The sequence below is a fragment of the Balaenoptera physalus genome, assembly GCF_965194825.1.
Source record: "Balaenoptera physalus genome assembly, chromosome: 2".
Lineage (NCBI taxonomy): Eukaryota > Metazoa > Chordata > Mammalia > Artiodactyla > Balaenopteridae > Balaenoptera > Balaenoptera physalus.
In genome coordinates, this window is record NC_138883.1 from 166,506,200 (window position 1) to 166,518,477 (window position 12,278).

Sequence of the window (12,278 nt, forward strand, 5' to 3'; positions counted from 1 at the left end):
AGAATCCGCCTTACAATGCAGGGGACTTGGGTTCAATCCCCGGTCGGGAAACTAAGATCCCACATGCCGTGGGGCAACTAAGCCCGCATACGACAACTACTGAGCTTGCGCGCCTCAACGAGAGAGCCCGCATGCCACAAACTTCAGAGCCCACGCACTCTGGAGCCTGCGTGCCACAACTAGAGAGAGAAAACTCGCACGCCACAACTAGAGAGAAACCTGTGAGCCACATCTAGAGAGGAGCCCGAGCGCCACAATGAAGAGACCGTGCACCACAACAAAGAGGCCGTGCGCAGCAACGAAAAGGCCGCATGCTGCAACTAAGACCTAATGCAGCCAAAAAAAAAAAAAAAAATTTACGTTATCGCTGAATGTTTCCTTCCACTGGCATCATAAACTTGGCATGTCTCAAACTGATTATATATCTTCCTTTCTCCCAAACTGTCATGTCCTAACTGTGCTCTTTGTTATCTCTGTTAATGGCATCTGCCTCTTCCAACCACCCACTAGTCATTTTTAGTCTCCCAGCCCCACCCTTGCTGTATAGCCCATCAGTTGATAAATCTTGAAGATTCAAGAAGGTTCACATAGTCTCTCCTCCAGTCTCTACTTTCCCTGCTAGCTACCTAATTCAGGACTTCATTATCTCTTACTTAACCTATGGCAATAACTTTCTAGTTAGTCCTTCTCCTCTCTTTGACCTTTTGCATAATGAGAGTCAAACATTTCTATGATACAGACTTTAAAATATCACTGAACTACTTACAAAATATGACTTAAACATCTTAATCTCACATTCAAGAACTATGACTTGGCTGCAACCCACTTTTATAAACTTATTTCCCTTTACCATTTCAAGCATCCTTTGCAGTTAAACTACATTACTCACTGTGCCTGGTAATATGCTCTGAAGAGTCTCCTCTCAAGAGTGCTTTATATCATGCAAGTTCCTGTCTGTGGAATGTTTCTCCCCACCCCACTTCCAAATCCTTCATAATGCCTTTGTTTTTTTTCTAGGTGGAAGTAATCTTGCCATCTGCTGAACTGTAAAAGTTCTTTAACCTTCTCACAAAGCTGTTATAGTAAACCTCAAAATATGCTTATTTAGGTCTCTGTCTTACCTTTTCAACTGGATAATATAGTGGTAGTAGCTAAGAGCATGGATTCTCAAGCTAGTGAAGTAGGTTTGAATCATGGTTTTGTCACTTATTAGCTAACTAATTTGGAAAAAGTTATTTTACCTCTCTGTACGTCAGTTTTCTCCTGCGTAAAATGAAGAAAATAGTGTAGACCACATGGTGTTGCTGTGAGGACTGAGTTATATATAAAGTTCATAGAATAGTATCAGACACATAGTAGCCACTTAATAAATGCTATCTAATATTAAGGACAAAATTGGGTACGTCTTATTTATCATTGTATCACCCAGTCACATTATTTCCCACATAGCAGGCAGTCAGCAAGTTGTTTTTTTTCTAATTGGAAAAAATTAAAACCAATAGAATACTAGGTAGTTCAAGGCACTATACACTCAAATATAAGATTAAGTGGTACAGAAATAGTGCTATAAGAATTCAGATAAGGGAAGTAAGATGAGTAAGAACATAGGAAAGAGTGACTCCCCAGTGAAATTGTATTTTAAAAGTTCTAATCAGAGAGAAGCAAACAGGATGAACTGATAGGATAATAGTTAAGAAACTATTAGCAGTCATGAGGTCATGAGATACTGGACTAGGATGGTTAGCACTGAGGGATTTCAAAGGGAGGGATAGAAACAGAGAGAGAAAACAAAGCCAGAATAAACTGGGTTTATAAAAACAGGAAGAAGTAAAAACAAAAAACAAAAAACACAAACTCAGTTGCATTTCTATACACTAATAATGAACAATCTGAAAAGGAAATTATGAAACAATTCCTTTTATAATAGCATCAAAAAGGATAAAATACTTAGGAATTAACCAAAGAGGTGAAAGACATGTACAATACAAACTACAAAACATTGTTGAAAGAAATTAAAGACATAAGTAAGTAGAAAGACATCCCATGTTCATGGACTAAAAGACAATATCGTTAAATATGAATTTTACCCAAAGCAATCTACAGATTCAAAAAAATCTCCACCAAGGGCTTCCCTGGTGGCGCAGTGGTTAAGAATCTACCTCCCAATGCAGGGGACATGGGGTTCAAGCCCTGGTCCAGGAAGATCCCATATACCGTGGAGCAACTAAGCCCATGCACCACAACTACTGAAGCCCGCGAGCCACAACTACTGAAGCCCTCACGCCTAGAGCCCGTGCTCTGAAACAAGAGAAGCCATTGCAATGAGAAGCCCGTGCACCACAATGAAGAGTAGCCCCCGCTCTCCGCAACTTATCTCCATAAAATTCATATGGAATCTCAAGTGAACCCAAAAGCCAAAGCCATCTTGAAAAGGACAAGAAGCTAGAGCATTCACACTTCCTTATTTCAAAACTTACTACAAAGCTACAGTAATCAAAAGAGTGTGGGGACTTCCCTGGTGGTGCAGTGGTTAAAAATCTGCCTGCCAATGCAGGGGACATGTTGCAGGGCCTTGATCCCTGGTCTGAGAAGATCTCACATGCCACGGAGCAACTAAGCCCGTGCGCCACAACTACTGAGCCTGCACTCTAGAGCTCGGGAGCCACAACTACTGAGCGCACGTGCCACAACAACTGAAGCCCGCATGCCCTAGAGCCTGTACTCTGCAACAAGAGAAGCCACTGCAATGAGAAGCCTGTGCACCGCAAGGAAGAGTAGCCCCCGCTCACTGCAACCAGAGAAAGCCCGCACACAGCAATTAAGACCCAATGCAGCCAAAAATAAAATTTAAAAAAAATTAATTAAAAAAACAAGAGTGTGGTACTGGCATAAAGACAGACATACAGACCAGTGGAATAGAACAGACAGCCCAGAAATGAACCCTCACATATATGGTCAAATGATTTTTGACAGGGTGTCAAGACCATTTAATAGGAAAAGGAAGTCTTTTCAACAAATTCTGCTGAGATTATGTATAATATGTAAAAGGATGAAGCTGAATTTGAATAGTATACAAAAAAATTAATGCAAAATGGATCAACAATTTAAATTTAAATATAAGAACTAAAACGATAAAATTCATGGAAGAAAGCAAAAGGGTAAAGTTCAAGACCTAGAACTTGAGAGTGGATTCATAGCTATAGTACCAAAAGCCACAAATGAAAAAGTAGATAAATTGGACTTCATCAAAATTTTAAAAGTTTGTGCACGAAAGGACATTTTAAAGAAAGTGAAAAGAAAACCTCAGAATGGGAGAAAATATTTGTGAATCATCATCATATATCTGATAAGCAAATCACATATCCAATATGCAGAACATACAATGAACTTAATAACAAAAAGACAACCCACTTCAAAAAAAGAGCATTTCTCTAAAGAAGATACTTATGGCTAACAAGCACATGACAGGATGCTCAACATTATAAGTCAAACCCACTATGAGATACCACCTCACACCCTAGGATGGCTTAACAACAACAGGAACAACAACAGAAAATAACAAGTGTTGATGAGGATATGTGAAAAAATGAAATTCTTGTACACTGCTGGTAAAAGAGTTCAGCTGCTATGGAAAACAGATTAGGGGCTCCTCAAAAAGCTAAATATAGAATTATCATATATCCCCATCAATTCCACTCAGGTATGTACTCAAAGGATTTGAAAACAGGTACTCAAACAAATACATGTACACACATGTTCATTACAGCACTGCTCCCAGCATCCAAAAGGTAGAATCAGTCCAAACATCCATCAGTTGAAGAATGGATAAACAAATTGTGGTATACACATACAATGGAATGTTATTCACCCATAAAAAGGACTGATACATGCTACAATGTGGATGAACATCAAAACGTGCTAAGTGAAAGAAGCCAGAAACAAAAGTTCACATACTGTATGATTCCATTTATAAGAAATATTCAGGGACTTCCCTGGTGGCGCAGTGGTCAAGAATCCACCTGCCAATGCAGGGGACACGGGTTCGAGCCCTGGTCCGGGAAGATCCCACATGCCATGGAGCAACTAAGCCCGTGCGCCACAACTACTGAGCCTGCGCTCTGGAGCCCGCGAGCCACAACTACTGAGCCCGCATGCCACAACTACTGAAGCCCATGTGCCTAGAGCCCGTGCTCTGCAACAAGACAAGAAACCACAATGAGAAGCCTGCGCACCGCAATGAAGAGTAGCCCTCGCTGGCCGCAACTAGAGAGAGCCCGCGCGCAGCAACGAAGACCCAACACAGCCAACAATAAAAATAAATAAATTTATAAAAAAAAGAAAGAAAGAAATATTCAAAATAGGTACATCCACAGAGACAAAATGAAGATTACTGGTTGCTATAGGCTGGTGGGGACAGGGGTAGGGAATAGGGAGCAACTGCCTAATGGGTACAGAGTTTCCTTTTGGGGTGATGAAGTGTTTTGGAGCCAGACAGAGGTGGTTGTACAACAATGTGAACGTAAATGCTACTGAAGAGTTCACTTTTAAAAGGTTAATTTTATGTTATGTGAATTTCTCCTCAATTAAAAAAAATTGTTTAAAAAACCCACATTGGAATACCACCCACTAGAAGAGCTAAAATGAAAAAAAGACATAAATACCAACTGTGGGCAGGGATATGGAACAACAGGAACTCTCATAAATTGGTGTGTATGCATACATTGGTTATAATTACTTCGTAAAACTGGCAGTAATCTACTAGAGCTGAATTATATGCACACCCTAGCACAATGCCTAGTAGGTGCTCAATAAATGTTTATTGATTGAACTAATGAAGTTTCCACTGTTTTTTTAGGCACTGTGCTAAGACCCTGGGACATAAAAATGAAAAGTCATGGTTCTCTCTCCTAATAAACATTTAAATAATTATAATAACAGTATACAGATGGCCCTCTGTATCTGTGGGTTTCACATGTGCAGATTCAATCAACTCCGGATTGAAAATAATCAGAAAAAAAAATTCTACAAAGTTCCAAAAAGACAAAACTTGAATTTGCTGCATGATAGCAACTGTTTACACAGCATTTACATTGTAGGTACAACTATTTACATAGCATTTACATTGTATTAGGTATTGTAAGTAATCCAGAGATTGAAGTATACAGAAGGATGTACATAGGTTATATGCAAATACTACACAAATAAAGGGACTTGAGCATCTGTGGATTTGGGTGTCCTGGGGTTGAGAGCGGTGTCCTGGAACCAGTCCCCTTGGAATACTGAGGGGTGACCACATTTACACTGTAGGGGAGCACAGTGTATTGGTTTTAGAGTCAGACAGACCATTTAAGCCCTGGCTCCACTACTGACTAGTTAGCTATGATTACAGGCAAATCTGAACTTTATTTCCGTATCATTTCTGGAATTTCTTTTCTTTCTACTCTCACTCCACAGTTTCAGTCTACTGCTGCTAGAGTCGTCTTTCTAAAACAGAACACATTGGGAATCCCCTGGCAGTCCAGTGGTTAGGACTTGGAACTTTCACTGCTGGGCCCTGGTTCAATCCCTGGTTGGGGAACTAAGATCCCACAGGCCGCGTGGCATGGCCAGAAAAAAAAAAAGAAAACTCAGAGCACATCACCACCTCACTCCTTCCAGCTCAAAATCCAAAGATTCCCTACTACCTAAAATATAAAATGTAAACTTCTTAGCCTGGCATTCAAAAACTTGTGTATTTTGTTACCTACCTGTCCTTCCAGCCTCAGGTCACAGTCTACTCCCACTGTGTTCTGGAAGCCAGACACAATGGTCTGCCATCTTATCCTGAACATGTTTTGAAATGTCTTACCTTTGTGTCTTTGCTCAACATGTCTTTCTTCCAAGAATTCACTCTCCTCTCTACTTTAAGTATCTCTGAGTCATGAGAAAGTGAATTTCATGGTATATTGATAAAGGGTCTTCTACATGTAACCCTTTATCATGGGAGAGAATAAACTGATCCACTCAACCAATGAATAAATTAGCAGTCAGGGACACACTCTGGCCTTGTGGGCATTTTATTCAGGCAGAGGAAGTTATTATTTTCTCAATACTAACCATACTGTTGTACCAGAGTTATCTCTTCTTAAAAGAACGACACTGGAAAACTGCTTTTCTGGTCCAGAAACTTGAATCTAATCCAGTATCAAAATAAATTGACCCTATCCCTGTGACTCCTAGTGGCGAATATAGTGAGATACTCCCAGGAACTTTAATCTCATGGAAGTAAGATTATCTTTTGAAAGATAAACACACAAAGGATAAGAACATGTAATGGTATTGAGTAATGGAGTGAAGTAAATTAGTGGGAATCAGTTTAATTCAACAAGTGAATTCAATTCAATTAATATTTACCCTATAGACACTACAGGGGATATAAAATGAAAAGGGTATGAGCACGACCATCAGGTGGTTTATAGTGGAGGAGAGGAAAAACATAAGTGACCAGGTAGTTATAATAGAAGAATTATATCTCAGCTTATTCCTAAAAATACGTACTTATATTATTAATGAGACTGGATGCAAGGGAAATAATACAAAACACAAAAACTAAATCCTATACTACAGAATACAGAAAAAAACCCTTACATTATAAAAGGAAGATGAGAAACAAATGTGGATTTTTAAAAACTCTCTCTCCATAGGTATGCCTAATTATATTTTAAATATTATCAAAATTTTACTTTTATGATTCATCTTTTCTATGATCTCCTTCCCTCTGCAAAAAAAAAAAAAAATCAAATTTAAGTATTTTTTCTATAACATCATAATCCTAAGACAAAAGTGGTTTATTTAGAGATACAGAAAAAGAAACAAGGAAATAGTATTCAGCTAATCAGTAATATGATGTCAGACTAAAACTAGTAGCATATTAGTTGTCAGGAAGTAGAAAGGATTCTCAGATTTCAAAGCAACGTGGATGTGATAAGATTCAAGGCAGAAGAGAGCAGGTGGTGTGGTAGCAGTCATTAATTATCAGGTACCTGGGCTTAACGAAAGACCCACTGTAAAGACTTATCAATTATCTTAGCATTCTTCAAACTGACTGTAAACTGTTGCCACTGTAGAAAGTTTCTAAGAAGAAAATAAATTTATAAATAAAAGTTAAAGTCAAACAGCCATCACAAAATAAATGACTGTTTAAAAAAAAGTTTCTCAGCTATCTAGGAAAAAGCCTTAAGACATTATGAAACTAAAGACAGTGTTAGAGAATATTAGTAGGATAACACATGCTGGTAATCACCCACCTGAACCATAAAACCATTAATTCTTTTAGAAAATTACCTAATTAAGATTAATTTTATTGAAGGGCTACGATGTGTCTGCCACTCTTATGTATGTTTCATTTAATTCTCATAGTATTCTGTTGTCTACTCACGTATGTACTTGAATATATGCATGAATGTGATATACACAAACTGATATATAAATCTGGTGTCCACACAAAAGTAGTTTCTTATGTTGTGCTTTCATTTTATCTTAGTCTGTAAAACTGAAGACTGTGATATTCATTCTCTTTTCCCACTCAGAGAAAACTTCTATAACAAGATGAGTTACTAAGAATTTAATACAGCAGGATATAAAAACCTGCTGTACTGTTTACTTTTTACTGCTTAAAAGAAATGTGTCCTAGTTCAGAACTATCCAGTGCATACCGAAGCCATTAGGCTCCAATTGTGTGTGAAGAGATGAGGGTGGAAAAGAAAATCTGAGTGCAAATGGAAGCGTTGAAGAAAAGAGCAAGACAACTGGGGGGGATAGAAGAGTTCCTAAAATTGGTAACAGGATACGATGACATACTTGCACTTGGAGGCGAGCTTGAGAGCGGTGGCGAGGCCCCTGGTTAGCTCGGCATGGGGACAGCAGTTGCCAGTGGGCCTCCTGCTGTATCAGAGACTACAGACACCACACTGGCCAAAGCAGGAGGACAAGCAAAGGGGACTCACTTCAGAAGGAATTAGAGGGCATTCTCAGGTAATCAACAAAGCAGTAATCTCAGACTGAGCGACTTCTTTTCGGAGAGACAACTGGGAAAGGGGCCAGGGCCCAAAGAATGACTAACAGTGGACTTCTCACAGACCCTGATGGGGAAGGGCTTAAAGTCAGAAATTTCTATGGAAAAACTGAGAGATTTGACATCTTTTGTACTCTAGTGTTATCAAACAAGTTATACCTCTAAAAGAATCTTACAAAATATATGTGTTTAATATTTGTTGAAAGTGATTTTAGTAGACTTAAAACAGGATTTTAACAAAATAAGACTACCAGACACATAAATATCTCAGTTTTTCGTGATCTCAAATCTACTGGCCATTTTCTGTCTTGATGATCAAGAAAACCACGAAATGCACTTTTAACAGCACCATATAGTAAATCATTCATTGGGATGTCTTTTCTGCTATCCATTCTATAATAGTCAGAGACAATGTTTAAAAAGAGTTTTCCTTTTCTTCCTGAAGCTTTACTTAAGTGAGAAACAGCTTTATTACAAAGGGCCAATTCAGCAAAATATAAGATTTTCTAACAGGCAAAGTTCAAATTTATCTTCTGGAAAAGGCAGATATTCTAGATCTAATATGGCCATGGCCAAATTATTTTGAAAATATAATACACTTTAGAAAATGTATGTAAAACAATTTTATTAAAGGGTAAACTAATGAATGATGAAAATATTCAGCGGCGAGCTGCTATTATCAACGATGAACACAAACAGTTAACCGCTGGGTAACAGACTGGGACCTTTCACCGGAGACTTCAGCTGTTATCAAACTAATTACATTAAAAAGCTTTTAAAATGAAAACCCTGTTCTTACAAATAAAACAGATCTATCTAGGCAGTTTTAGATAGGTGACGATCTAGCAACAAAAAAATCTCACCAATACTCCAATGTACTTAGGGCTCGCTTCTTTTGGTTCTGTTGTTAAGACATGGGAAAGATAATCATTTTGAATGGTTTAAAGTCATCTTGCTAGGCAAGTAACAGGAAGGTAACAAATTAAATGACTTCAGGATAATATAATAGGTGCCTTAATAATAGAGACAAACTGATAAAAAGAAGCAGAAAACAGGCTGGTATTTATATCCTCTATATATCCCCTAAATACCAATAGTCAAATAATTTGCATAACTGTAGTGAATCTCGGAGACAGATGAAGGATGGCTGAATCAGACATACAGTAAAAGGTAAAAAAATGGAGTTTTCCCAAGGACAGTGGTGTGCTGGAGCCCACTTAAACCAGCTCATGAGAGCCAATTGCCAACGTTTCAGGAACTGTGTGAGCCAGTTATTAAACGTATCCATTATTAAAAATTAAATTATATAAACTTTTAATTAAATTATACTAAAAAAGGTAATAGTCAAAACTCATTGCTTCCTATTTTACATTTTATTATTATGTATGCCTTCGAGGATATTCACACCTAGTGTATCTACATGATGGAAATATTACAGAATGGTAAACTACTGCTCCACATCTCTTCCCAACTCCACTTTCAGTGACTTCATGTTGATAATTTCAAATCAGCCATGATGAGAGTAAATTACCAGTAAAATTGGCAAATGCTACAAATTGAGGCTTCTTTTTTCCCTCCAAAGAATCAATTTTTAAAAATTCACCAACCTACCAGTACCATGGGGTATTCTAAAAATATTTATAAGGATGGCTGGTTTAAAAGCAGTAACACTGTGAAATACTTGAAAAACTACTTCCTGAAAAATCATTGATGACAAATAGGGAATATTATCTTAAATGCTACTAAAATATAAATTAGATCAATCCTGGAGTACTCCAGGATATAAATAAATGACTTTTTATTTTATAAAGAAAAATATGCCACCCATCTTTGACTGCTATGACTCTGGGGGTTTAATTTTGGTTTGGCGTCATTCTAAACAGAAATGAAGAGGATGTGGCATAAGGGCAGAATGAGAAACCACCAAGAGTCATTGTTGAATACTTCGCAGGCCCATGCTCACAGCTCTAAGTGTTACCATCAACATTTTTAAATAGGAACAGCATTCTGGAAGTTGTTTTCCTGATGAAGATACATGCCCTTCTTTTCCACTTAAATAACTTTCTCCTGTTTACATTCACACACCTACTCAAGTATCTCTTTTCTGACAATAATCTGATTTTGTTTCTGTTGTTTTTGTTTACTCACTTTTCTGTACTCACCATAACTCTTTCAAAACATTAAGTTTTTGTGTATATGGAATAATGTGAAACTGAGGAGGGCAGCCATGTTTCTTAGAACTTTAGGGTTTTTCCAAGATGCCTTGCCTCATGGGGTGAGGAAGAGGTCATATGGATGGGACTCTAGCCTCCCTCATTTTGACATTAACCAGAGAAGCTCAGCCTTTTGTAGCTGCCTTTCATATATTGAGGTTATGTGTAAAATGTCACTAGGAAGGAAGGAAGGGAGGGAGGGAGTGAGGGACGGAGGTGGAAAGAGAGAAGAAAAGAAAACCAGTGTGTTAGAGAACTTAGGTACGCCAATGTTTGAGTGTGTGTCTGCATATGCATGCATATGTACCACCTGTAATTATGCAAGGTGTGTTTGTGTGTGTTTTGGGAGGAACAGCTATAGATAGATTGGGTCCATTCATGGTTAAAACACAAGTGCATTTTTAACTGAATTATATGCATTATATTTTATATATACACCTACACAAAGATCTAATTGATTTAAATTACTGGTATTCGAGGTTTTTTAAATTAAAATTTAAAGTTACAGAGTATGTAGATAATCTAGGTTTTAAAGCGAACAAGAAAACAATTCTAAGTTTTGAATCTTCACATGATTACATATGTGTTTTAAAAAATAATTTCATGTGTTGTATATTTTTTATAAAACAAGGGCAACACTATCTCTCAAAACAAATAGAAACAAAGAACACTTTACAGAGATAAATAAAATGAGAAGTCCCTGAGATAGTAAATTTTTAGACAATAAAACACATTGCTGGTTGGAATACTGTCTTTTCAAGAATACAGCCAAACACCTTTCAAACTAAATAGTCTTTCAAGTTTGAAAAGGGAAAATAAATAAATTCATTGATTTAAATTACTAGAAATGCATTTACTTTAAAGACCTTTTCTTTTCTTTTTTCCTACAGCAAGTAAATCAATCAAAGAGTAAAGAGGAAAGTGCAATAATGACTGTAAGACAAGGGTTCAAGGAAGATGAAATACTGGCTGTATGGAAGATGTGTGTTCCACAGACTTTGTTCTGAGGTCTTCCATCCCAATACTAATCAGGCCCCATCTAGCTTAGTTTATGAAATCTGACATGGGTACAGCCTATGGCAATAAGGATGCAGGATAGTGATTTTATTTCTTATTTTATTCATTGCAGCCCCAGGGAGAGAGATAACGAGAACAGGAATGAAATCCAAGTCTCCTACATAAAACACTGCAGAACATTACCACTAGGTCACCAGAGGGAAAAAGAAGAAACTATTTTATTTTAGAAGAGTTTATTTGTTATAGTATTTATGGAAGAAAATTATTTTGTTTGACTTACCGATGACTCATTAAAACCTCACTTTTATTAATCATATACATGGATTGTTTTCGCACAAAAAATGTTTGACATCTGCTCATTGGACTTAAAAAACTACATTGTTTCAGAAATTGAAAAAAAAAAGACTATCACCAACTTAACTTATAATGTCAGGCAATTATAATCAGAAATAACTTTTTATATTTCACTTTTTATGTAATATTCCTACTATTTGGATATTTGTCATCTTTTACTTATTGCTTTAAAGTGCTACAGGCACTGCCACTAATGAAAGCTGTGGCAAATTCTGGGAGAAATTACCTGGGTTTGACCCTTTCAAGAGCTTAAGAAGGTTAAGAAATTCCATAGATGGATTCATGCCTAATGTACTTACACTGGTTGAGCCATGTAAAATTCCTGATATCTGAATGTTTTTACCCTAAAAAACAGCAATTGCCTATGATAGACCTAAATATTGTACAGTGCCCCTGATAATCAAATACCCCTTGCAAAATGGAAAAAATGTTACCAGGGTTCTTGTGAGAGTTAAATGAGCAACTAGTAGGACATAGGACAATATCTGACACAAGATGTCAAGAATGATGATGATAATGATAAAAATTTGTATTTCCCCTATTTGACATGGAATTATCAGTAAAGCCAACAGCTAGCTTTCTGCTATGGTATTTTCCTTATGCAATTTGTCTATATGAGCTATACAGAGGTATAGCCTCTG

At 37.2% G+C, this 12,278-nt stretch overlaps 1 protein-coding gene and 1 long non-coding RNA gene across 4 annotated transcripts in view; one reads left to right on the plus strand and one right to left on the minus strand.

Annotated features, from left to right (window-relative positions):
* Positions 1 to 12,278, minus strand: part of DNAJC1 (DnaJ heat shock protein family (Hsp40) member C1) — a 194,577-nt gene that overhangs the window by 57,724 nt on the left and 124,575 nt on the right. The window lies entirely within an intron of this gene.
* Positions 1 to 12,278, plus strand: part of LOC309655029 — a 62,585-nt gene that overhangs the window by 38,075 nt on the left and 12,232 nt on the right. For 2 of the 3 annotated variants that reach the window (XR_014260555.1, XR_014260556.1), the window contains one exon: positions 1,018 to 5,994. The exons of the other annotated variant lie outside the window; for it this stretch is intronic. This is a non-coding gene — a long non-coding RNA (uncharacterized lncRNA). Of the gene's footprint in view, positions 1 to 1,017; positions 5,995 to 12,278 lie in introns of those variants that run through there. 3 annotated transcript variants of the gene reach the window in all.